Consider the following 25,698-nt stretch of genomic DNA (forward strand, 5'->3'; position numbering starts at 1 on the left):
AAAATACAAAAAATTTAGAAAAGAACAACCATAATCTTACCACATACACCATCTATTTCTATTTCTATTTCTATTTATTTTGTTTCTTACAAAATTGACCACCTGGCATCCAATTTTGCATTCTACTCTTTGGACTGAACATTACAGCCTAACATTTTTCATGTTAACTGTTTTCAAAACCGTAATCAGCAATGCTTTAAAGCAGTCTTAAGTTTAGAGATATACTGCAATCATTTATATAATCATCTGCCTATTTTGAGATATTTTGTTCCCAATTTTCCCCTAAAGAATGCTATGATTAATACCTTTATACATAAATCGACATCTGCCTCCTTGATGAGGTTTTAGAGTAAATTTCTGAAAGTAGAATTCTTGAGTCAAAGGGCTCTTCATACATACTGTTCAATTGCATTCCAGGAGGGATGCACCAATTCACTGTGCATATACAGGTGCCCCTCTTGCCTCTCATTTGCCAAACTGAGAGTCATTAAAAAACCTTTTTTTTTTTTTACTAATTTTATAGGTAACAAAATGCTATCTCATTACTTTAAAAATGTATTTGCATTTATTTGATTACAAGTGAAGCTAAAATGTGTTTTCATGTGTTTATCATACTTCAGGGGAGATACATATAAAGTGCCTGTCCAATAGTATTGCCGTATTTAGCCAGTCAGGCAACATTTTCATTATTAATATTGAGTTTTTATCTAAGCACCTTTACACTTGCTTCTCCCATAGAGCAGCACCGAAAAACAAACAAAAGGTATCTAAACAACTGCATGTATATTAAAAAATAACAGATTGCAACTGCCCTCCATTATCTTCCATGAGGCTAATTGAACCTAAATGGATCCTGATATAAATTTCAGCATTACAGAAAATGAATCCTCATGTTTAGTGGTAAGTGCCCTCTGTAGTAATCAGAATAATTGTATTACACAGTTCTGAAAAGACAAGAAAGGATTCTTTCTATTTCATTGTGGAGGGCTGGGGGAGACAAGGTAAGAAGGCTAAGAGGCAAGGGGTATATGCTTGGCCCCTGGCTAGGACCTAGAATGCCTGGATCCTCTCCCTAGCTCAATCTGTGACTCTAGTCTCACTTGTCATGGAACTTGAAACAGGTCTTGGTTATTTTGAGGAGATCCTCCTTAACTTACAGATAAGGAAACAGAGATTCGGGGGGGCAGAAGTCTCTAATCAAGATTATGGGTTTCTTTTCCATGGAAACGACTGTTTTGAAAAGGGAGAAGAATGGGCTATTGGTCTATATAACCGGTTAGAGCAGATGGTGGATGTGACTATGCATCATTTGTTCATCCATAGAGGGGTCCAGGTATTCCCTCAGGTTTCTCCCAAGCTCTGCTACTATGTGAGTCACAGTTGGGAGGGTTCTCTTTGTACCCTGGACGTGGACTGAGTCCCAGTCTGGACAAGATATTTCACAGACTATAGTCTCTGGAGGAACTAGTCTATGGATGGCTGGGCATAGTTACTCACCATTAGCAGAAAGACAGATGAAAGTCTCTGCTTGTCTCATGGCGTGCCATCTTCACAGCGTACAGTAAGCATTTTTAGTTTGCTCACAAACTGCCCTGCAACTTTAAAATCTGGATCCAGATCAGCAAAGGCAGTCTGTCCAGCAAACCCACAAAAGTAGGGGGCCTCTGCTTCCATGGGCCTTCAGCTTCTGCAGGGGCCGCTGCAACACTGGCACCCTCAGTTCACGAGGATGTGCTCTCAGGAGGTATGCAAGGTGGCCATTCATGAGGACATGCTCCTAGGTGGTGTGTAACATGACAGCTTTACATCAACACCACAGATACCATCTCACTCTGCAGCAAACAACTGCAGATGCCCTCTGTTCCAGAAAGGTGTTATGGATATTTACAAGTACCCCATGGCGATGTGGAGCTCTTAGAGGGGGAGAAATCAGAAGTACGAGGGAAGATGATGGCTGTTTTCAATTCTCTGGAGGCTCATGTGGTACCAGACAAATTAGGCTTGTTCTGTGGGCCTCACAGGGCAGAGCCACAACCAATGGGACTGGAGGTGGCTGGGAAGGAGAGCTGGAGTCAATAGAAGGAAGACTTTAGGAGTTAAGTCGGACTTCCCTGTCAGTCTAGGGTTCCTCCCCTCCTACACTAGCAAGAGAGGTAGTGCCTGACCTTAAAACTAATCAGAGCAAAACTAGGCCCTATCAAATGTAGTGTTGGTGGACGACTCAAGTATTATCCATAGAGGGGAGCAACTTGATGGGGATCCAGCTCTACTCAAACCTGACTTGCCAAGAATCCTTAACTCCTCTATTTCCTTGCATCATAAGGAAAACTGATAATATGTGAGGTCCCTCTGGGCCCTAGAGTTCTCAGTCTATAATTTTGTGTACTTATATCTACACCAATCCATCCTGTCAATAGATCACTATATTGCTCTAATTCAGCTGCATTTCTGAAACACTTGAATGACACTATTCTAACAATCTCTGTCCAGATTATTCAAAGAGTCTCTTGCCTTAAAAACTTTTGATGACAAAATACAGATCATTGGAGGACATGGGGAGAGAGGGTAGAGGACATTATATTTTCCTAAAACATAGTCTCTGGAGAGCTTTGTTCAATTATTCACTTTTCTATTAGATTTTGACATTGAATTTTCTTCACAACGTAAAAATGTGCTTTAGAAAGGTCAGGAACGTAACACAGAATTTTCATTAAGGAGAAAAGTTTGCTGATTTGTCTTTAAATTACTAAGAAAGTAGAGGTATAAAAGTATTTCTGACCATGCTTAGAATTCTTAAGCTGCCATATCTGTTTTCCAGTCAAATTGCCCACTTTTTCCGATGAGGTCCAAAGAAAGTAAGGCAGCAACTGCACACTGCCTACCCAGTATCCATCCTGCACTTCCTCCTTAGTAACAGTAACTCCCTCCTTAGTAACACCTGGGTATGGTGCCCAAACAAAACTTTACATATCCTAGCCTGCACTTCAGCTAAAGATGTCCATTAGGATTTAATGAGTCATGGAAAGGGATTCCCAGGAAAGCTGTTTAATGGAGTGCCCCCTTTTGTCCTTTCCTAATTCTTCCTTCCAGTTGCCTGGGATGTGAAGATGATAGCTGTAGCTATAGCTGAGGAAGCCATTGGGACCATGAGGTGACCTTGAAGATAGAAACCTATGCTAGAGACTGTGGAACAAAAGGATAAAAGGAGCCTAGATATATGTTGTAATCTCTAGGGTAACCACTAAGACAATAATAAAAAATGTATAATGAAGAAGCTGAGAAAGGAGGAAAAAAAGAATAATAAAAAACAGTTGATTAATCCAAAATAAGGCAAGGAAAACTAGAGAAAAGAATATAAAACAGGTGAGGCAAATGGAAAACAAATACTAAGATGGTGGCTATCAACTCAAACAAATCACAAACCTAAATAAATAGCTGCTGGCACCCCAGTTGTCATAACCACACCCTGGCCAAAGTGGGGACAATCTGGGCCTCAATAGGATATAAGAGCACTGGATTAAAATTCACCTGATACGTGCAAATCCATGAATTCATAATGATATAAAAATCCTACTTGATCATCTTAGGACAATGCCAGGGAACCAACTCATTATCTTGAAAACTGTTAAAAAAAGGGATAGAACAGAGAATTTATCCCACCTTTCCTATTTAAACTGTACCTGGTCGTGTGCTGGTAAATGTTTAACAACTGGCTCTCTGGGGGGGGGGGGGGAGCCCTGATTTACATCATTTGCAAATTTCCATGGTGTAAATTCTCTTATTGTGGCCAATTTCAAGCTACCAATGGGAAGAGGTATGCACAATTAGCTCTCACAAGCTGGTAAATGTGACTCCGGCACACCGCTGACGATATCTCTGAGTAATAAAACAGTCGGTGAAGGGAAACACTCTTAATCAAAAGCATTCCAACTTATAAGTAAAAGTAAAAGGGAAATGATAGAACTAGAACATCACCATTTTGCAACTTGCAGTGAATTAATGGATCTTGGCATTGAGCACCTCTGCTGCTAACATCACACTAGGAGACGCAACCGAACATCGTGTGCCTCCTGATGAAAGAATGCCACACCACTTAGGGTCCTGCCAATGGGATCCGGCCCAACTCTGTAGAGTCTCTGGATCCAGCTGCCAATTTTGCAGGAAATACAAAGAACAGGGGACTATGTCAAACTGCACCAGAAGTGTGCAATAAGAAATCCAAACCGTGGGAAACTCCACAGGTCAAATGGTCCAGGTTCTTCAACAGATAAATTGTAAGAAAAAGAAAGGAATGGAAGAGAGGCTGGTAGATTAAAAGAGATTTAAATAACATAATCAACTTTAATAGGCAAGATCTTTTATGGGCAGGATTAAAATACAGTGTCTCAGGATGCAGAGATAGGTGATAAAAGTATAAACATTCCAGGAAATGATCATTCTAAAGTCAGGAAAGTAATCACTTTTACTGGAATGGAGGTGAGGCCACAGCAGGCATATGAAGGGCCCTGTGTTGGCTGCAGAGTTCTACTTCCCGATCTAGGCTACAAGAACTTGTTATATATAACCCTCATGAGAACTCATGAAACTACATATTTCTTTGCAGTGTTCTGTATCTATGTATGATTTTACAATAAAAGAGGTTAAAACAGAAGTCAGATGAAAGTAGCACATACTAATGATTTCACTTAACAAGGTTCAAAACCAGACAAAACTAATCTGTGGGCGTTAGAGGCCAAGAGAGTAGCTACCCTTGGGTAGGGTTAAGGTCTGGAAGGAGGCACAAGAAGGCTTCCAGGTAATATTCTGTTTTTATCTGGCTGCTGGTCACATGGGTGAGCTAACTTTGTGAAAATACATGAGAGAAAATTAATCCATGTTGTGCTAATGCCACTGTTATTTTAGATTTCCTGTTACTTAATCCAAAGTCCCATGATGAGTTAATTGCAGGGTGTCCCCTCTCCACCACTATCGCTGCAATGCCGCCTGCCCTGCGGGTCCTTAATGACTTAGCACAGCACCAGTTGCTGGGGTTTGGGTCAGTCTCCTCTCCAGGAAGCAGGGAGTCTTGAGCACTGAGCCTCCCACTTCCTCTGAGAGTCAGTCAGTCATTCCACCAGACTTAATGAGCCCTGACTTGTAGAATTATAGAGACGCATCACCCAGTCACCATCGCCATAGGGTCAGGAGTTAGTATAAAGAAATGTGAAATTATTATTTTGTTAATTTTTTAATGTTTTTTTATTTGTTTTAAGAGAGAGAGAGAGCATGAGCAGGGGAGGGGCAGAGAGACAGAGAGAGTCCCAAGCAGGCTCTGAGCTGTCAGCGCAAAGCCTGATACAGGGCACGAACTCACAAACCATGAGATCATGACCTGAGCGGAAACCAAGAATCCAACACTTAACCGACTGAGCCACCCAGGTGCCCCATGAAATTATTATTTTAAAATGTACTGTTCAAAGACCCGATATTAAAGCGCACATTAGAAATTCCTTAGAGTTTAGCACTAGGAAAATAATTTGTCCCTTTGACAAATTGACTTGCTTCCCTTTATCACTTAATGAAAGCTATCTCACTCACCACACATTTCTTCTTGCCTGGGCTGCCAAGGAAATCAGAGTTACATTTATTGCTAAATGACGGCAACTTTTTCTGGCTGATAGTGACAAATCCCACAGCCTCACAGTCTATCCTGCCGATTTCCAAATCTCTGTTTTCTACTCAATACCATCTCCTAAATTTCTTCAACTCCTTAGTATGACCGACCAAACTTCCCAGTCTGACTACAACCAAATCCTCCTCCCTCACCCCTCACCCCTCACAGCACCCTCTTCGCGTGTCACAACTTTTTTCTCATCATTTCCCAAATGGGCCGTGCACTTTAGGCTCGAAGCATTTTCCTTTAAAAAGGTATTAAAAACAACTTCGTTGAGGTATAATCTAAATGCCATAAAATGCACTCACTGTAAGTGTATCCCAAGTACATTTGGGCATGCTCTTATTGCCTTCCTTTTCCGCTTAGTGATCTCCTATTCTTCTTCAAGACCCAGGTGCTGTCACCTCCTCTGTGAAGTCACACCCAGCAAACTCACACTGACTAAATTTGTCCCTCCTATAGAAGTTTCCATTTGCCTCTGTTACAGCATTTAGCATATTACATTATTATTCCTTATTGGCTTCCACGTAGTGTCCACTACAAATGTGAGCTCCTTAATGACAGGTGTGCATCTAAGACATTTCCCCCTGCTATGCTGTCTTCCAGAACATTAGTCATTGTCCAAAAGTAGTCAAGTTGCCTAGAGGAAGCTGCTTATGTCCAGTACTGAATAACCTAGGGGACACCACAACTGTGGGAGCTCTGCAAAGAACCAAATAAATCCCTTCTACTTGAGTTTGTCAGAATGCCTGAACCATGGTGCACACTGGCCATGAACTCTCATTCCAGATTTAAGAGTTATACAAGAGTTTTAGACTTCAGGGAAGACTATGAGTAAGAGCCTGACACAGAATGACTTCTAAGGAACATCAGCAATATCAACAATATACCACATTTCCTTGGACCTAAGGCGCCACCAATTGTAAGATACATCCCAGTCTCAGAGGTAAAAAGGTGAGCTTCTTAGAGTCTGTGAAGTATGGTGAATTACTTCCTGCATACCTTAAGGAAGAGCAAGGGGAAAGGCAGGACAGGACGGAGAACTTGAAATACCCTAACACTGAAAATGTTATATAGTGCACATCATGTCCCATCCCTGCCCTGAGAATTTCAAACTACTTTTTAAATTTTTTTAATGTTTGTTTATTTTTTTGAGAGAGAGAGAGAGACAGAGACAGAGACAGAGCCTGAGCAGGGGAGGGGCAGAGAGAGAGAGACAGGGAGACACAGAATCCAAAGCAGGCTCCAGGCTCTGAGCTGTCTGTCAGCACAGAGCCCCATGTGGGGCTTGACCTCAGGAACCATGAGATCATGACCTGAGGTGAAGCTGGCTGTTTAACCGACTGAGCCACTGAGGCACCCCTCAAACTACTTTTTTTTTTTTTTAATTTTTTTTTCAACGTTTATTTATTATTTTTGGGACAGAGAGAGACAGAGCATGAACAGGGGAGGGGCAGAGAGAGAGGGAGACACAGAATCGGAAACAGGCTCCAGGCTCTGAGCCATCAGCCCAGAGCCCGACGCGGGGCTCGAACTCACAGACCGCGAGATCGTGACCTGGCTGAAGTCGGACGCCTAACCGACTGCGCCACCCAGGCGCCCCTCAAACTACTTTTTAAAAGCACTAAGCTATAAACGAAAAATGAAGAGGCCTAACAACATTCTGATTTTTCCTATGAGGAATACTTTAATGCTTTTTGGAAAACATCAGGTATCATGTTTTTTCCAAACAAAAATACCATTGGTAGGTAGCCCTGCTTTGCTAGTGCCCGAGACGTGTACTTAGTGTGCCTGCGACGGGCCATCTGGCACTGGAGGGAGGGAAGGATGGGAACTGCGGCTGAGCCGACCCCATGCAGAGCAGGTCCACTGCACCCCACAACCAAACAGCTGTGAATTGGGGGACGAGAGCACTCACTTGCCTCCATGTGCTCTACGTGCTTCAGATAGTTCATTTATAGAAACACAGTAGGACTAGTCTGGGGAGTGTCCAACTCGAATCACCTGGAGGGAGTTTCTGATGCAGTAGGAATTTGCATTTCTGGCAAGTTCCCACATGATGCCGATGTTGCTGCTTCAGGGACCACACATTTGGAACCACTGACCTAGTCTAAACTACTCATTTTACGAAGAAACTGGAGCACCGAGAAGGGAAGGAGCTTGCCAAAGATTACACCGTGAGATTACGGGGAAGCTGAACCAGGAGACCGAAGAAGTCCCTCCTCCTCGTGATGCTACACCATGTGGCCTCCTCTCAGGTAGCTACAACAGTCACCAACCCAGAGAGGAGTGCTAAATGGTCTGATAAGCACTTTGTACTGAAACATTTAAGTTTTATATTTAAATTTCAAAGATAGCTGCTAATAATCAAATGAGACTCCTTGAGTCATTAGGTTTATTGGTGCAACAAACCCACCCAATCTAAGCCATTATTTCTGTTTGTTCTTAAAACTGGATTTCTCCTTCTTCACCCTTCCTTTTGCTCCATCCTTTTTCTCTCTGTCTACATTCTTCAGAGCAATTTGCAGTACAATTTCCCCAAAGACTAATATGTTTACAAATTCTTTTTTGTCTTGAGTCCAAGTGTCTCCTTCACATTTTCCAGTAAGACTCTCCATCCTGCTGCTGCCCCATCCATTATCGCAGAAGCAGAAGGAAGACAAGCATGACCGGAAGCATTGGTGCACAGAGTCCTACAATATAAAACACTACCCAAAGAACTTTCTGTGGAAACCCAAATTCACAGCAATCAGGTGAAATGACGTGCAGAATCAAAGGCATGTTAGTCTAGCAATTATTTTCTTCATTTAACAAAAATGTTTTCTTAAAAAAATTTTTTAATATTTGTTTTTGAGAGAGAGGCAGAGAGAGAGAGAGAGAGAGAGAGAGAGAGAGAGCAGGGGAGGGGTGGAAAGAGAGGGAAAAAACAGAATCCAAAGGAGATTCCAGACTCTGAGCTGACAACACAGAGCCCGAGGCAGGGCTTGAATTCACAAACCCCGAGATCATGAGCTGAGCTGAAATTGGACACTTAACCGACTGAACCATCCAGGTGCCCCTAACAAAGACATTCTTAAGTGTCTACTATGTGCAAAGGAATATGTCTCATTAGTAATTGGGGTCTTCCAGTATTGGGTTTGCTTTTGTGTCTGAGCATCATCCTATTTTTAACAGTGCCATTATCCATCGTGCTTCTATCCGTGAGCATCTAATACACATCCTACTCAGTGTGTAGGTGCTCAGTAAGGGTTAGTTGAATAAGTTGATAACTCATAGGAGCCTTTCATTCTCCCTGTTGCTTTGTAGCCAGTATGGGCTGTTTTCCCAGCCAAAATCTGGCAACTCCATCATCGTGCCTGAGGACATACCCCCAAAATAAAGAACTTACATACGAGTAACCCACTTTGGAGGAAGTCATGATGAAATAAAATTGAGTTGCCTAAAATGGAAACCTGACAACGGCTGGAGATGAAAGGGGAGGACCCAGCGGGGACAGTGATGTAGGATGATGATATAAAGAGGAAGAAATAAAATTTTGTCAGGAGAGTTCCGACTTCAGAAATTAAAGAAGGTAGGGAACAAAACAGGAAAACTTAAAAGAGGGGGAAAGCAAAGGGGTGTCTTGGGATTCAAGGAAAGAGAAAGACCAGGGAAGTCATACAACGCGGGGTACTGAGGTACAGGGATCGGGCTGGGATTCGGAGGAGTGTGGAGACCACTGTTTCCAGCTGGAGATGAGAGATTGGAGAATGAAGGGGCTGTGTTTCTTTGGGACCACGAAGCCGACAGAAACAACTCTGGGCAAATGTAAGAAACACTGGATTAGCCAAGGTGGCGTGAAGATGGAGGAACTGGAAGTCGTTCTAGAAGCCCATTTCGTGTGAAGCTCTGTTCCACTTGTTCCACTAAGAGGAATGAAGGCAAACAGTCGCCTCTCTGCATATGATTTCACTCTCAAGATCTGCACGCTCTACAGCCCAGCAATATCTGTACTTTACACCAGTGCTTCTCAAAGAGCACGCGAATCCTCTAGGGGCCTTGCGCAAACCCAAACATCAGGGCCTGGCCCCCAGAGGTTCCTATTCAGTAGGTCTGCAGCTTGATGCCTCTAATTTGCATTTTCAAGAAGCTCCCAGGTGATTCTGATGCTGTGGCTGGACAGGCCACACTTTGAGTAGCACTGCTCACACGGCCAGCCTAGTAAGGGGGAGTGCTGGGCATGGAGGGGCAAAGCCATGGGTGAAAGGAGGTGTCCTTCCAGGCAAGGAGGACACTGCCCCTGCCTCCCTGTGATGGCTGCAGGGTGAAAACCACACCGTGCTCCCCACCTTAGTTATCTCTTCTCCATGCCCTATACCTGCAGCTCCTGCAGCTACTTAACCGTTTTCTCCAGGTCCTTCGGCTCTGGAAGCAACCGTATCGACATGTCCCTGGCACAGGTCTGTGGCCCACAGATGTCCGGAAACATTGAAGAACCACCCAAGGTTCAGGCGACGTGGGCCCTCTCCTGAGGGTGGCTTCATCTGTCTGTGCTGTCTGGGACCAGCTGGTGAGGAGTGCTCCTGACAATACAAGAGCCTCCCTATGCTTGCGCCGGACTTCCTCAGATGCCTTCCCAGCAGGGAGCTCTCTGCCTGCATTTCATCTAACATATTTCCGCGGAATCAGACATGTGAATGCAAAACCATAAGTACTGGAGGTGGAACCAGCCTAGTATCTCATTTAGGGCCTATCCCTGAGGGCCAGACTAAGAAAAGCAATTACGGTACAAGAAGGGAGTCTTTTCACGCGTGGGATTTAGAGATTTCATACAGCTTTGGAGGGTTTTTCATCTTTCGAATTGCCACCTCCTCCAAATCAGTGTGTGCAGCAGTTTTAGGCTGTGAAAGGAAGCTAGTAAATTCAGGTAACAAAGCCTGTGTCCAGACCTGGGATATGTGGTCAAAACTACTAATGATGCCTCATTCTAAGAACATATGATGAACTTTTCCCTTGCTGAAGTGAAGTTTAATATTTTCCAGTGATTTTAATCCTAAGAGGGGTCTTAATTTTTTTCCCGACAGGTATTAGGGCAGTGGAATACACTGACGAGGTAAAAAGTCCCACAGTAATAAAGCTGAATTGAAAGGCATCATGGGTGAATCATGGGAGAAAGTGTATGTGCTGAGAATTCAAGTTGATTCAATGCTACCGAGACTGATTGAGCAGTCCTCTGGGCCAGACACTGTGCTGATGGGGTGGAAAACACCATAAATGAAAAGGAATGATCCCAGACAACAATAACAATCCTATACATCTTAATAGTGATTTATGCCAAAAATTAATCTAAAAATATGTGTATAACTTTTATCTCACTTTATTTTCATAATTACCTTATAGAGTGAGTACAGCAGGAATAAATAGCATCATTTTATAGACAAACAGATTCAGCAGTGAAATTATGTGATATTATTAAGTGTGTGACAACTATCATATTAGAATCAGATTTCATAATGAAACCCCTTTGTTTGAAATCCCTAGGATTTAAGGAGCTCCAAGACATTAAATATTCCCTAACATATGGCAAGCACACCTTAGCACTGGATTTTGGTTATTTTCCATTGTCCCCCCTTACCCTCTGCCCTATAAGTATTTCTGCCCCCCTAACCTCTGCCCATGATTCCCCCTGCTCTGCGCCCTGAAAGACTCACCCCTGTAACTAGTCACCTTTTCAGTAGAGTTTGGCCAGTGAAAGGAAGCAGCAAACCAAAGGGCAGCAACAGACAGAGGTAAGGGTATTTCTTTCCTTCTCTCTTGACTGCTTTCTAGATCACAGCACCTCCATGACTCCCGCTCTCATTGGAAACTGGTAATACCATTTTCTCCCCTTGCCCCCCCCTCCGGGGTGCTAACAGCTTCCCCCTGTTGTTAATGTCTGGGTCCCTCACCTCCCTTGTTGGTTTCCTTAATGCCACCCATACCCCTGCAAATGTTATCTTCATTAAAATCTCTTGAACCACCTCAGTTAGATTCTGTTTCCCTGCTAGGACCCTGAACCACACACAGGTCTCTCCCACGTAGCTCTAACCTGTAAAAATAAATCTAATGCCCAAAGGAACACAGTGAGCCTAAAACATCCACAGTCACGAACTCATTGATTTTTCCCTTTTAATAATTAATGTCTGTTTCTCCAGTGCTTATTTGCCACAATCTTACCCTGGGCCCTTGTTTATCCCTGGCCTGAACTTTTGTGATGGTCTCCTGAGTAGACTCCCATCTCTAACACCTCCTACCTCCAATCAATTCTATCCACAGCCTGCTACTGGACTAAATTTCCTGGTGCACAGACTTGATTATGTCATTCTGCAATGGCTCCCAAATGATTATAGAATAAAGTTCACACTCCTTAGCCAGCATGCAGAGCTCTCACCTGTGTGTCCAGCCTTATCTACAACTCTCCTGTGTGTGCATGTGCTCTCTGTTCCTCAACCCCTCTCCAAAATATATGGTCTTAATTTTATTTACACCATCCCCTTCGTCTAGAAAGGCCTTAACTTTGAAACTGTTCACAGACTTCCAGGTCCAGCCCAAACGTTGCCTCCTGCCTGAAAATTTTTCTGTTTCCTTACAGAGATAAACAACCACTTTCTCCTAAACTCTCATGGGTGTTTTTGCATCCCTTTCTTACGGCACTTAGCAGTTTGAACGTCTCAGTACATTTATCTGTGTCCATACTATCCCATAGCCCATTCGAAGCCTCTTTCTCAACCAGAGGCAGTTGGTTCAAGGTGGTACCTCAAATGATGAGCACAGGGCATAGCCCAGAACAGTAACAGCAAATATCTGTTGGATAAATGAATGCATGAATGGATTCAACTTCATATCCCCTCAGCACCTAACACAGCATCTACTGTGGTTAGACTTTAGAATAATTTGAATAAGCTGAACAAGCTGGATAATGCCCGCTAAGTGTCTTATATGAGATGCCGTATATGAACACACCTGCATATTTGCCTGTTTTGTGTGACCGTCTCTTAATATGAATATATACTATTTCATTTATAAAAAGATCTCTCTTGGGGCACCTGGGTGGCTCAGTTGGTTGAGCGTCTGACTCTTGTTTTTGGCTCAGGTCACGATCCCAGGGTTGTGGGATTGAGCCCTGCATTAGGTTCTGTGCTTAAGATTCTCTCTCTCTCTCTCTCTCTCTCTCTCCCCTTCACCCCCTCTCCCCCACTCATGCATGCACTATCTCTAAAAATAAAAATACAGAATAAAATTTAAAAAACAGAATAAGATAAAAAATAAAAAAGATCTCTCAAAAAAATATCTCTTTGGGGAAAATGGTACCACATACATAAGCATCTTTAAAAACAAACAAGCAAACAAAAACCTAGATGTGCCAAAGCTGACAAGGTCCTGGAAGAGGTTTCTGAAGGGCACTTGGATGCGTGCAGCTTTGAAATATTCTACTTCTTTCTCATTTCCTATCAGTCAGCCCCATCCTTTCCTTGCATCCAATTTTGTTTAATGAGGCTACTGCAATGTATTTATTTTGGGGTGATTGAATTTAGAAAGACATTCATCTAACACACAATTGCTGCCACAAGCTGAATGGCTGAATCATAACAGGGATGATGGCATTAATCCGAGGACAGCTGTTTCTTATCATTTTGAACACACAGAAAAAGCTCAGGCAAGGCGAGAGTTTTTGCTTCAGTTGCAAGATGGGACTGATAGGATCTGAAGCAGAAATGCTTCTGGGCAGGTGGAAGTAGAAAAGGAGAAAGAAGAAATGCCATGGGGCGGGGAGGGGAGGTGCTAAACCTGTGATTTTTAGCACTTTGTCTGATGGGTGAGAGTTGCTTCTAGCCCTTTGGGATACTAGAAAATTCCAATTATAAGGAAATAATTTGATAAGGACAGCAGAGGCATCTGTGTGGGTAACTAACCTTTTGAGAAACACTTATGGGTGTGTTGTCAGGAGTTCCAGCTATTAAAGAACAATGATAATGACACCGGCTCACATTCACATGGTACGTTATACAACATGCTTTCGCATTCACTATGTAGGGCAAGTGAGGCTAGAGGATGGCATACACTGGGGTAGCTGCCCGTGTGCCCAGAGCTCAGGGGCATATGAAGGATGGTCCCCAAGGAGCTGGGATGCCCCTGCCCAGAGAAATCTCTGTTGACCCTTGCCTGCTGCCTGCCCCACCATGAAGGCATAGGCTGCCCTTCTTTGAACTCAGGCACTTTGACTGTTCAAGCAAAAATGTCTCCGGAAATAAGCATATAGCCACTTCTGTAACTCATTTACACCTGAGTACGAATGCATTCTCAGCACCTTCTCAGCAGAGCAGCTGGCTGATGTTTTAAGCAGGTCATGAAGGTACTAAGAGTAAAAGGAGGTTGGGGGCTTAACAAACACGTTGCTGACACCACTTGCTACAGCCTTTGAGTTAACAGGAAACAGGCAGAGTGGTATTAATTCAGCATCAGATCTTAATATAGCTAAGAGCTACAGAATAGTCTCCCACGTACAACTACAAAGGTAATAAAATGTTACAAGAATTTAATTTTTTAAAGGCCTAAATTTGAAATCACAGTGCATCCTAATAAAAACAATACTCATTCATTCATTTATCCATCTGCTCACATATTCATTCTGTAGCCAGTGAGCTGAACGACTAAAACTCATGGAATATAATGAAAACACTCTTTTTAATCTCCTACTGCCTTTTAAACTTACCAGGGGTGAAATGGGGGGAGATCTTCCTCTGCCTCTGGACAGAAACTCAAGCATGCCCCTGGGCTTCGGTGGTCCCTCCTAGGTAGTCAAAAGTCCTTCCTTCACTTTAAGTCACAGTTATAAACACAGTTTCAATTCAGTAAATTAAAATAGCCACATCCACGTAGTAACAGAAATTTCTAATCTCATTCAGGGGGCTTTTGGCAGGTGGGAAACCACATTATGAATCTTCTCTTTCCTTCTTTATACTCCCATCTTGCTAAATGGAGTTTTGACCCCTTCTGGAGAAAGAGAGAAGGAAGGTGGCAGAAAGTGTTTCTTTGATTAGGACCCTGGTAACATGGCACCATACCCTCTAGGGCTAGCAGTCATTTAGAACTTTCTTTGTTTTTTTTTTTTTTAATATGTATTTTTTAACGTTTATTCACTTTTTGACAGACAGAGACGGAGTGAGAGCAGGGCAGGGGCAGAGAAAGAGGGAGACACAGAATCTGAAGCAGGCTCCAGGCTCTGAGCTGTCAGCACAGAGCCCGGTGCAGGACTCAAACCCACAAACTGTGAGATCATGACCTGAGCCAAAGTAGGACACTTAATAGACTGAGCCACTCAGGCGCCCCTAGAACTTTCTCTCATAAGGTATTACTCCTGTGAGTTCCTCTAAGACCTGCCCCCCACTTCTGGTGGTCTCTCAGTTGAGGATCCTTTAATTAAGCAAAAACAATCCATTCAGACAGAAGCTTTTGCCTCAGGCTCTAGAAATCACCTAGCCCCATCCAGCTTCTCAGCTGGGCCTATTTATTGACTCCCTATTAAGCAGATCTAAGGTGCTTCACACTCTAGCTCTCCCCCTCAGGGGCCTATGTCTGCCCCTTGGAGCACTCTTTAACCTAACAAATTCTGGGAGTGTTGGCCAATCAGGAAGCAGCAGCAACCTCCTTTGCTCCACTGCCAAAGCAATAGCTAGCCATCCCTGTTCTTTTTTGTGTAAATTTCCAGGGTGGGATTCAGACCCACCTGGGCCTCGAAGTGGGGGATGCAGCCCAAGCTCTGAGGGGTTCTGTTGAGAGAAGGATGAGATAGGTGGGCACCTACACTCCTTACTCCCTGAGGTGGGAGTGGCACTTAGCACATTCACTGCTCCCTCCAAAGAAATCCTCTTCAAAAGCCTCAACAATGGTATCTTTTGACCCTTGATGTGAGTGACAGCCCCAAGAGTCATGTAACCACTTTTCTGCTCAATCCTTTATCCAGATTCTTTTAGGTGGGCTGCCTCACAATTGATCTATCTGGTAGCTACCACGTCTGGATTCTCTGCAGGAACTTGTAGTCTAACCCTCCATTACAATTGATTCAGGTATTTGGCCAACAGTCACTGAAAGTCTTCATTAGTGTGGAATGTTCCTGTTTCCAACCTCTTTTCTCTTCCTCGTCTATTCTATTCTTTACCTTCCTGCTATCAAATGTTATGATGGAGAATCAATTCATTCTCTCTCTTCCAGCTATCACTGTAGATACATGTGAAAAAATGTTTTCACTTTCTGTACCAAAATGGAGAACAAGCAAACTGAGAAAACATAACATGAAAAGCTACAGTAAATAATGAAAATATTGGACAGTAACTTTTTTTATAGCAACTTTTTTTAGCCCAAAGCATAGAATGTTGTCTCTTTGGATTTGTATTCTTCAAAGTTCAAGTCACAAAGTTCTTGCAAACCTATTGCAAACACAAGTCTTTAAAATGTTTTAGTAGAGGAGATGCTTTATCATGTGTTCCCAGTCCATAGGGCCAGGAGTGGTAGGAAACAAGCTGGGGATAAACAGGGGCCAGAAAGGAATTTAATTATTGCTAAACAAACATACTTTATATAGCATATAAACACAGCCATATGGACAGGATAAAATGAAAACAGGAGTTGAAAGGAATACCAAGTGCTCTAAAACCGCCCTACCAGACAACTGGAACTTCTAATAGGATTTCTCAAATATCATATAACAGCTGTCTACTTTGCTAAGCCCTTGAATCCTTACCCTAAATAGTTTTTTTTAAATAATCATGATGATCAATAGCTACCATTCACTTAGGGATTTTTCTATATGGGGCGCTGGACTAAATTATTTGTGGCATGTGATATTCTCACAACAGTCCTTTGAAAAAGATACTATTTTTTCCCATTTTATAGATGAGGAAAATGAGTCTCAGTGATTAAGGCACTTGTCTTAAGTTGTGTGCCTTTAGTGGTGAAAATGTTAGTTATGCTCGGCTCTCAGTCATGCCAGATCCCCTGCTCCTTCCACTGATCTAGAGACAGAGAAAAATGAGTGTTCCACTCCCAATTTTGCCTATTTGTCTAAAAGCAAGGGAAAAGGAATTTCATCTTCATCTAGAAAACTTTGATTTTTTTTTTTAAGCTACCCTAAGTGACCCACTGGCCTTTGTGCTAGTGAAATTTCAGCAATCACAATGACCCTCTGTTACAGAACAGGGATGGAGGGCAGCTGCCAACGGCCTCCTAATTGTCTTCTATTGAGGAATGTATCTGCACCAATTCCCGGATGTGGGGGGAAGTGGGAGGGAAGGAGCTGGGAATATAAGGTGTTTTCTTATTACTCAGTGTCAGCCCCTACAGAAAACAGTATGTAGCGAGTGAGCACTTTCACTATATCAAGCTAATCTACGAAGACAATGTGGCAGGATCCCCACATAGGACTGTGCCTCTTTGGTTTCAGTTCTCTGCGGCCTTCACCCTGTCCCATCTCTACATGAATAAACCTTCCCATCCCTCCCTCCCACCCTCTTTTTCCTCCTCTGACAAATACTTTTTGAGTACCTACTAAGTGCCAAGCACTGGATTTCATACCAATGTAACAAGGATTTAAAGCTTGGTCCCTGCCGTCAAGAATCTTACATAGTCTAGTAAATAAATCAGACACATTAGCATCCAATTTACAGTACTGGGTTGTGAATACAATTGGGGGCCAAAGAGGAGGAGAAATGAGGGAAGGTTTACGTGAGAAAACAAAACCTTTCCCAGTTTTTCCTGTTGTGACCATATTTCATTGCCGTTCCAACCTGAATTCTGTTCCACCTTGGAGCTCTGTCAGAGAACCCTGTGGCATTTTGGCTTCTATCAGTCACTTTGGGCTGGGTTTATTTCCTCCATTCCATTCAGTATAATTCACTGCACATGAGTAATGTACTAGCTATACTGCGGGGGAAGAAAATGACAAAACCAATCCCAGACTCACTCCCTCAGGGAACACACAGGAGAAGAATTCTGTGACACAAGAGAAGGTTAAACCAAGTGCAATAGAGGATACTGTGGGGATCGATGACATCCCATTAGAGAAGGCCAACATCATGGAATGCTTTAGGATAGAAGCAGTATTGAGGTACGCTTTGAAAAGTGAGCAAGACCTCTCCTGTCAGAGACAAAAAGGAAGGCATGGTGTGCTTTATGACAGATTCAGGGAAAGCAGGAAGATGGGGGAAAGAAGGGAGACAGGGTGTTTGAAGGAATTGTAGTAGACCAATAAGGCTGGCATGTAGGATACATGGTGGAGAAGAGCAGTGTAAGTAGAGAAAAACCTGGGAAGACTAAATTGGACCAATCCGTGAGGACTTTAAATACTGTAAGGTATTTGCATTTAACATGTAGGCAGTGGGAAGCCATTTTGAGTGACAAGTATGTGGCCAAAGTTGTTTTATGAGATTGTGGTTGAGGAAAGGTTAAGAGTTAGGGAGACCAGTTAGGGGGTGACTACAACAGTCCAAGTGAGAGAGACCATAGGCGCTGGTGAGAAGTGGCCGTAGGGAGAACTGATACCCTTGAGTCAGGGATGGAGTGTCACCCATTTGTATCTCTGTAATGTCCAGCACTATTCTCTGCCCTAATTAGGTTTTGTAAATCTTTCTGAAATTGAACTGCATCAAAGAATCAATTTGGATATATAAATGTATGTCTTGCAGGTGTTTTGTCCTTTTTGTTTTAATCTTGTCACCTAAGTCATCCAATTCCAAGTCATAGAAGGTTCCTACCCAAGAATGTCCTTCCCTGGCATTTTTGGGGATCCTCAGAGCAGTGATGCCTTGTTCACTGTCCTTAATTAGCTCATGCACCATTTTAATTGGTCTGCAGCTGTCTGTATGGACACACCTGGTTTCCTTTCTGGAGTCAGCTGGGGCTGCCTCACCCTTTCATGCCAGCTCTGGCATCTGGAACACCACTGACTGAGAAGACTCAGGGAGCCTGCTGGGCTCCAAAGCATGCGAAGAATGGGCTCTCGTGGGGAAGGCTAAAGACCAGAGGGCTGCCTGGACCCACACTAAGGCAACTCTCCAGGAAACCCACAGTCACTTTAGGCAGGCACTTCTAGGATAGGGAGGAGGAGGGTACAGCAGTGGCCAACTGTAGGGACCACCCATGGTGTGACCCTTGAATTCTAGATGAGATCTGATATTTACATCAGTAGGGATCTATTAAAATGGTTGAGAGGGCCCATCCAGGAAGTAACCCACCTCAAGAGATGGCTTAGAATTATGGAATTAATGAGGCTGCAGCGTCTCTCAAATCCAATGAAGGGGTCAGATTGACTGAGATCAAGATCTCAATTTAACCAAAAGATAATGGCTAATTTTACTGAGCATTTACTATGTGCTGAACATTTTTCTAAGCGCCGTTGTTATAATAGCATACTTAAATGTTCACAATGACTCTATAAAGCGAGTACTATTATTATCCTCATTTTACAGGTGAGGACACAGACACAGAGAGGTTAAGACTTGCCACCAGTCACAGAGCCAGCAGGTGGTAGAGTCTGAATTCGAACCCAGGCAGTCCAGCTCTAGTGCGTACTAAACACATCACTTTCTGCTTTTCTCTTACCTCTTGTTTTCATCACTCTGACCAGAAGGAATGGAAGACATAAGAGGCCTGAACTTTGACAGTTCCTTCTGAGACATGAATGTACTGAGGGTCAGCATGATGCAATAAGAAAAACTTGAGTTTTGGGGCGCTGGGTGGCTCAGTCAGTTGGGCGTCCAACTTCGGCTCAGGTTATGATCGTGCAGTCTGTGAGTGTAAGCCCCACGTTGGGCTCTGTGCTGACAGCTCAGAGCCTGGAGCCTGCTTCAGATTCTGTCTCCGTCTCTCTCTGCCCCTCCCCTGCTCTCACTGTGTCTCTCTCTCTCAAAAATAAAATAAAAACATAAAAAAATTTTTTAAAGAAAAACTTGAGTTTTTCATCCAAACACACCTGCTTAGAACCCTATTTCCATCATATTTTAGTGAATGACCTGGCGCAAGTTACTTAACCTCTAAGGGTTACAGTTTCTTGGGTGTAGGACACAGGCAATACAGTTTTTAGGCTTGTTATGAGCAAAATAATGTACCCAGTCCCAAGTCTGGCACAATGCGGGTGCTCATTAACAGTCATTACCATAAAGAGAGGTGGTCTCTGTGAAATCTGAGACAGGGAAGCAAAGAGTTAAGAACATAACCTTGTATATCCCACAGTGCTTAGAGGAAAGAATGTTTTGATTCTAGAAAGGCTGAGAGGGGCCATTCACCTTATCTTCCCTGCAGCTTGGTCACAATATCCCTCAGGGATACTGGCCTTCTCTTTTCCAGCTCTGGACTCGCTGATGGGCATTCCAGTCTGTGATTTGGTCTATGTTCCTATGGCCCCTGCCAGCTCTGCCCTTAGGGGTCCGTCTAACCCCACTGTTCTGCTTCCTTGAGGTAGGGATGGATTGGGCATGTGTACTGCTAATCAAGTCCTAGTTCTGATACTAAAATCCTCAATCATAGTTTTCATGCTAAGCCTCAACACCTGACTTCTGTGCTTGACCTTCAAGTGGATAAATGAAACAATAGTGTTATTTGGTTTTTCTTAGCAGTGTAAGGGGAATTTAAAAGAAAACTCTCTTCTCTTTCTTGGTGAAGCAGCAGGATGTACTCAAAAGTAATCTGAGGTCCGAGCTCTGTCGCTGCCTCTTGTGAACTATGTGACCATGAGCAACTCCAATCCCTGCCCTTGTTACCTCAAGAGTTCTTAGAAAGACTGAATAGAATAACAGGTGTGAAATGTATCGTGATTGCAAAGAAGCACATGAATGGAATGGCAGGGGTTATTATCACTGAGGTTTTATCTAGTTGGTGAAATTCTGACGACATTAGATAAGATTTTTCTGAGCCACCTGGGACTTGGGGTGCCCTAGAATCTCAACACTGGCAAGTGTTGTCAGTACTAGGGGCAACACTGAGTGATCCTGAAAGAATTAGAAATGAGATTGTCCTCTGAGAGTTTAATGAGGACATTAACGCATAATTGATTACAGCAGAGATTTGCTAAGTCACCTTAAAGAAACAGAATGGTTCTCAGACCAGGAAAACTTGATGAAATCTGATTGAAAGTAATAATATAGCTGAAGTAAAGCATCAGTCAAAAGGGATATTAACTAGCCATGAAAACACAAGGAGAGGCAAACCATAAGAGACTCTTCAACACAGAGAACAAACTGAGGGTCGATGGGGGTGGGGTGCTGGGGAGGTGGGTGATGGGCATTGAGGAAGGCACTTGTTGGAATGAGCACTGGGTGTTGAATGTAAGTGATCTATTCTTGAAGCCAAGACTACACTGTATGCTAGCTAACTTGACAACAACAACAACAACAAATGTTTAATTAAAAAAAAACAAGGAAAGGAGGTCAGACAGGCAAACCCTAGTATGATCCATCTAATACCATACAGGGCAGAGAAGTAACTCTGGTTAAGAAGGTGACCCAGGTAATTCTGGTGACAAGTACCTTCCTATTAAAGAAGTCTAAGTCAGATGTCTCTAAACATCCTTTTAATGATTTCCTTTTGTCCTAACTGTAAGCTTACCAAGCATTCTGATTTCACTTTGGTTTCCCATGTAGATCCACTTGCAGGAAATGAATACACTAGTCATTGGACTTGGGCATCCTTTGACAACTATATTTTTTATTGTGAATCAATTAATTGACATCTAATTGTTTTTTTAAATATTTTTAAGTTTATTTATTTTGAGAAAGAGAGGGGGAGAATCCCAAGCAGGCTCCTTGCTGTTAGTGCAGAGCCTGACCCGGGGCTCTGCACTGACAGCTCGATCTCACAAACAGTGAGATCATTACTTGAGCCAAAATCAAGAGTCAGACACTTAACCGACTAAGCCACCCAGGTGCCCCTGACACCTAATTATAACATGACTTCTTATGCAGCCTGCTTACAAGGCTAGAATGCTCTTATCATAGGACTTGAGCATTTGATATCTTCACCAATTATAGTTTTCCCTGTAAATTACTAAACTGACATCTCTATTTGCCCTCTGAATTCCAAACTTGATATCTTTGGTCATGCTGTCCATCTCTGGCTAGAATAACCTCTTTCCCTCCATCCCTCAGTTCCATAGGCCAAATCCCATCTTCTATTCAAGACTCAAGTCAGGTGGCCTGTCTTCCATAATCACTTCCATAATTGCAATTCCATCTCTTAAGTCCCATAGTTCATTTCCTGCTCACTCACATTCTCCATATTATGTTAGAATTCTACAGTAAGATAGTTCCATGATTCAGCAATTGCACTACTAGGTATTTATCCAAGGAATACTGGTGTGCTGTTTCGAAGGGGCACATGCACCCCAACGTTTATAGCAGCGCTATCAACAATAGCCAAAGTATGGAAAGAGCCCAAATGTCCATCGATGGATGAATGGATAAAGAAGATGTGGTATATAGATACAATGGAGTATTACTCGGCAATCAAAAAGAATGAAATCTTGCCATTTGTAACTATGTGGATGGAACTAGAAGGTATTACGCTAAACGAAATTAGTCAGTCAGAGAAAGACAAAAATCATATGACTTCACTCATATGAGGACTTTAAGAGACAAAACAGATGAACATAAGGGAAGGGAAGCAAAAACAATATAAAAACAGGGAGAGGGACAAAACAGAAGAGACTCATAAATATGGAGAACAAACTGAGGGTTACAGGAGGGGTTGTGGGAGGGGGGATGGGCTAAATGGGTAAGGGGCACTAAGGAATCTACTCCTGAAATCATTTTTGCACTAAATGCTAACTAACTTGGATGTAAATTTAAAAAAAGAAAGAGAAGGAAGAAAAGAAAAGAAAAGAAAAGAAAAGAAAAGAAAAGAGAAGAAAAGAAAACAAAACAAAAAACAACAACAAAAAAGAATTCTACAGTAAGAGTGAGGTCTCCAAGATTTCCAGAAATAAAAGTCATTTCTTCACTCAGAGCATTCTTCCCTTATAGGAAAATCTTCCTGGGAAATAAAATTCATTCAACTTTTCATTTATTTATTCAGTCATTTAACAAATATTTACTCAGTGCCTCTATGTGTTAGGCAGCGGGATATGGTGGTAAATAAGACTGACAGGGCCTCTACCCTCATGCAGCTTCCAGTCTAGTGGGGAAGATGAACACTGAGAAACAATAAATCAAAGCTCTGATAAGTGCCATTAAGGAGAAGTACAGAGTGATGTCAGAGTGCAAACAAGATTCTTCTAGGAAAGTTACATTTCAGTCAAAACCTGAGCTGGCACTTAGCCAGAAGAAGAAGAGGAGGGTGCTTGAAAGAGTATAAATTGAATGATCTCAGTGACCAATGTCACTGAGCTGCAACAGTCCTTGGTCAACTATCCTGCCTTCAGATAATGCTAGGAACAAATTCACTGATGTTTTTCCTCAGTCCCCCCTTGTCTTCCAGGTCCAGGAAGACCACCTTCCTTTACACCACAGTCTTCCCAGTCATCAAAGTATGATACCATATGTTGTATTTAACCTTTCTTAGGTATAATTATATCCCCATTCACTGACTGATTTTGCTTCGTGTTCAATTTTTCTAATTTCATACTCAAAGGTTGACATTAACTTCATGCTTTAGGGGTTCTTGTTGTCAGTATCATTGACCACATGAAGAAACAAAAATCTTTGTTTTGTGCACTGCTATATCCCCAGTGCTAAGACGCCTGCCACATTGTAGATGCTCAACGTATATTCATTGACTGGGTAGGTGAGTTGGTGGATGGATGGATGAATGATGGGTGGATGGATGGATGGATGATGGGTGGATGGATGGATGGATGGATGGGGGATGGATGGATGGATAGAAGGATGGATTTATCTTCCCTCTTACACCAGAAGTTCTCTAAGAGCATGGTACTTGCCAAGTTCACTTTTGGGTTCCTCCAGCACTTAGACCAATGCCATGCACATGGCAAGTAAACAATTTTCTTGAACTTTGCTTGAGTTTTTCCATGACTGGAAAGAACTTCCTGCTTTTTCAGGCAGCTGTTTCCACAGTTGAACTGTTCTAGCTATTAAAGTTCTTCCTACTCCTTGACTCAGTCGGTTAAGCATCCAACTTTGGCTCAGGTCATGATCTTGTGGCTCACAGGTTCAAGCCCCACATTGGGCTCTGTGCTGACAGCTTAGAGCCTGGAGCCTGCTTCAGATTCTGTGTCTCCCTCTCTCTCTCTGCCCTTCCCCTGCTCTCTCTCTCTCTCTCTCTCTCTCTCTCAAAAATAAATAAACATTGGGGCACCTGGGTGGCGCAGTCGGTTAAGCGTCCGACTTCAGCCAGGTCACGATCTCGCGGTCTGTGAGTTCGAGCCCCGCGTCAGGCTCTGGGCTGATGGCTCAGGGCCTGGAGCCTGTTTCCGATTCTGTGTCTCCCTCTCTCTCTGCCCCTCCCCCGTTCATGCTCTATCTCTCTCTGTCCCAAAAATAAATAAACGTTGAAAAAAAAAATTTAAAAAAAAAAATAAACATTAAAAAAATAAAGTTCTTCCCACTCTTGGGCTAACATTTGCCTCCCCACTGGTCCCAGTTCTGCCCTCTGGGCCAATGAAGGGCAAATCCACATGGTATCCACCACAGCAGCCCTTCTGATATTAGGGACAGTGACTTGGTTCCCTGCAGTCACTTACAAACAGAACATGTCTCCAGCGTCAACTCAAGTACTTTAAAATATTTTGGAGTACTCCTAATACACTTCAAAGAAGGTCTCATCCCTCATAAGTCTGTGAGGTGTTCTGCACTCCCACAGAGAGCCACTGAGCAAGTTCTCTCTCTGGGTCAGGAACCCAGACCGGAAATGAAGGTGATAACAACAATTAATGTTTACTTTGCAATTAATTATGGTTTACTGGTTAATCCACATAACACCCTTGGGATATAGGTCAGAGTTTCTACGCCTATAAATGGTCAAGGGAATCACACAAAAGACAAGGGCCTCAACATATTTGGCACAAATGCTGGGGTCCAGTGGAGGAGAGAATTGCATTGCTGGGGTCTCAGTGGCTCAAGAACCCATATCCAGGCCGATCCACATGAATCACTGGTCTCTCTCCTTCGGTGACAGAATCACCTTGGGTTCAGTTTCATAAAAACCAGATCAGTAAAATGCTGCAAATTCTCAGATGAGGGGTAAAGGGAAAACAGCATACAGAAGATGGAAAACAAAGGCTTACTGTGTGCCAAAGCTCTGTATTAGCCTCTGGGTACGGAAATATGTCAAATATGTTTCCAACTACAGCCCCTTACAGGACCAACTACACCAACTACAGCACAACAGGCCCAAAGCTATGCCCGCAGGTTTGATACTATTTAAAATAAGAGACTGTTAGCTGGAGGCTCAAACATTTTTTTTTGTTACACATAGATTTTATGGTAGTGGGATTTATTCTGAATCCTCTTAGAACTGATACACTTGGGGGGGCCTGGGTGGCTCAGTCAGTTAGGCATCTGACTTCGGGGGCGCCTGGGTGGCTTGGTCGGCTAAGGATCCGACTTCAACTCAGGTCATGATCTCACAGTTCATGGGTTCGAGCCCCACATCAGGCTGTGCTGCCAGCTCAGAGCCTGGAGCCTGCTTCAGGTTCTGCGTCTCTTTCTCTCTCAGCTCCTCCCTCACTCATGTTCTGTCTCTGCCTCTCAAAAAAATGAATAAACGTTAAAAAAAAAAATTTTTTTTAAGGCATCTGACTTTGGCTCAGGTCATGAGCTCACAATTTGTGGGCTCAAGCCCCACATCAGTTTCTGTGCTGACAGCTTAGAGACTAGAGCCTGCTTTGGATTCTGTGTCTCCTTCTCTCTCTCTGCCCCTCCTCCACTCGTGTTCTGTCTGTCTGTCTCTCTCTCTCAAAAATAAATATTTTTAAAAATTTTAAAAAGAAAAAAAAAGAACTGATACATTTGGGTCACAAAGAGTCTACTAAAATAAGTGCATATATTTAATTTTGTCAATTTCACTGTCTTGCAAACACACAA

The sequence above is a fragment of the Prionailurus viverrinus genome, chromosome D4 (genome assembly GCF_022837055.1).
Source record: "Prionailurus viverrinus isolate Anna chromosome D4, UM_Priviv_1.0, whole genome shotgun sequence".
NCBI classification, from domain to species: domain Eukaryota; kingdom Metazoa; phylum Chordata; class Mammalia; order Carnivora; family Felidae; genus Prionailurus; species Prionailurus viverrinus.